Raw genomic sequence first — 2,439 nt, forward strand, 5'->3', positions numbered from 1 at the left:
TAGGCCATCAATGTTGCTCAGTCTTTCAAGCTTAGCAGAGTGGGTTATAAGTGGGGAAGGCACATAGGACCAAGAGCTAACTATTTTGCCAACAGTTCGCCAACTGTTTCTCAGAGCCTGTGGCTTCGAGTCTGCCTGGGACTGAGTGATCCAAGGAGGTGACAAAGGACCAGGCAGCAAGCCCTGATTTATGACCCAAGGTTCCCATTCCAGAGGCCACATCATTAGTCCCTTTGGGAAAGAGCTTTAACCAGATGAACTGCCTTTCCAACCGCAGGATTGAGTCCCAGGCCTGCTCCAAAGGGCTTCTCCTTTTTATGTACCTCCTTTTTATGTACCTTCCTCCTTTCTTAGGGGGAAGAAAGCTCGGAGAGCAAATTCTGGGACTGAGTCAGTATGGGAACCTGCCCTCCTACTGACCAGGCAAATGCAGTGGAAGATAGTGGTAGACTTGTTAATGTATGCTGGACATATGTAGAGTCCAGAAGAAGGGACAAATAATCTTTTACTTTGTATTCCGATCTTATCTTACAACCTCTATAGACACCACTGTGGCTAATGGTGCTCAGCCACATTTCAGTTCTTCCCTAGCATCCCAGCTGATATGGGACCATTATAGTAGAATTTTGGGATGGCTTGTGTGGCCATGCCTTTCGCAGATGGTAGGTATTACAAATACCTACCATTCTCCCCATCTTCCTTTTTAGCATAACTGTGTGGGCAACAATGTGCTAAGGTGGACCCCTCCGCTAGACCCAGGCATGAGCCATGTTTGGTCTCACTCAAATCTAACATTTCTAGTCCTATTTGCTAATGATTGGTTTAGGTGTGGTCATGTGGTTTAGCTCTGGTTAATGGGACCTGAGGCAAAGTCTCCTGGAATCATCTAAAAAGATTTTGCTCTTTGATAAGAGAGAGACATGTGAGGAGAAACTGTGGTCTCTCTTTTCTTTCTTTTGTATGTCATTGGGTGAAGATGTGGTGCTTGAAGCTGTGGCAGCTATCTTGCCACTGTGAGGAAAAAGCCAAGAACACAGAGCCTTGAAATTGTTGAACTCCTGATCTAACCCTGGATCTAACTGCCAAGTTGTAGATTTTCTGTTAAAGTATCAAAAGCCTTTATTGTTTAAACAAATTTTGTCAGATATTGTTACATGTATCAGAAAGCATTCCAACTAGTACATCGGGGAAACCTCTCTTCATTTGACTTTCTCTTTCCTCTCCCTTCTCTGCCTTAACTTAAGGGACTCCAGCCTGACTGTCTGCAGAGACCAGCACCGGAATACAGAAAAGTGAATTTGGCTTGGTATAAGAGAAGCAAATTGGTGAGTGCTTCTTGTAAAGGGGCTGGTACTGGTCATACAGGAATGCTAACATGGTATAGCTAGATGTTTTCATTATTCAAGAGAAATTGGAAAACTACATTTTATGTGGAATCTCTCAATTTTATATGTGCAGTTAAATTGTAAAGATACTGTAATGGGCCAAACCAACACATCTGAGTATTAAGTATAGTCCAGAAGTCACACATTTGTGCCATGGTATTAAATCCCCAAATACCATCTCTTCCTGGGCTTGATCTCAAGTGTGGCCTGTCAATGACTTCTTTCAGATTTTATGTTGAGTGGGGCTATGGCTGTGGGCTTGGGTGGTACAGGGATGGAAAATGGAGGATGGGGGAAGGGAGGACAAAGGTGATGACTGTGGCCTGCCATTAAGGTGTAACATCTATAAGACGACAAACCTTTACCCTGTGGGTCAAACCTTTTCTTCACATACGGTCTGGGGGTGATTTTTACAGAAAAGTTCCTGTCACTTTCTCCACCAAATCCCATTACCAGACTTTTCTTATTCAAACATCACTGTTGTTCAGGTTCTAAAAATGGAGGTGAGGAGAATCTATTCCACCAAACAGCCAAAGGGCCAAGAAGTTGGATGCCCACCTCCTAGAAGATTGCCATCCCTTAGGACTTGGTGAATGCTGTGGAGACACATGTTCTGTCTGGAGCAAGCCATTTAGTTCCAATAAGCACACTGTTCGTTTCAGCAAAATAAAAATATCCCATGGAAAATCCAAGGACACTGTCTGCAGAATGAGTCTGGCACTGGAGGATCATTCTCCTTCCATGCTAAGAGCATTTTGGTGGGTGGGTAAGTACAAACACATCCCTCCAGGGAAGACCTGGAAGGCAATGGACATTTTAGATCTTTGCTAAACTAATTTTCCATGGACCTAGTGACTCTGCTCTTCAAGGGTAAGTTGGGTCCTGGTACCTGTGTGACCCAAGTAGGTTGTTTGATTTAAGTCCACAGGCTATAAAATTGGAAATCTTCATATTTGCCTTTAGGTCATCAAATTAAAAAGTTTTTGGAGTGCCTTTGTTGAAAGGCATCAGAGAAAAGCTAACATGAACTTCATGCACTGTACTGTATAGAGCC

At 43.4% G+C, this 2,439-nt stretch overlaps 1 long non-coding RNA gene across 1 annotated transcript; it reads left to right on the plus strand.

Annotated features, from left to right (window-relative positions):
* The first annotated feature begins 1,243 nt into the window (after positions 1 to 1,243).
* Positions 1,244 to 2,077, plus strand: LOC140632371 (uncharacterized). The gene is made up of 2 exons (XR_012029925.1): positions 1,244 to 1,325; positions 1,874 to 2,077. It is a non-coding gene; the product is annotated as an uncharacterized lncRNA (long non-coding RNA).
* The last annotated feature ends 362 nt before the right edge of the window (positions 2,078 to 2,439 follow it).

Source organism: Canis lupus, chromosome 4 (assembly GCF_048164855.1).
Source record: "Canis lupus baileyi chromosome 4, mCanLup2.hap1, whole genome shotgun sequence".
NCBI lineage: Eukaryota > Metazoa > Chordata > Mammalia > Carnivora > Canidae > Canis > Canis lupus.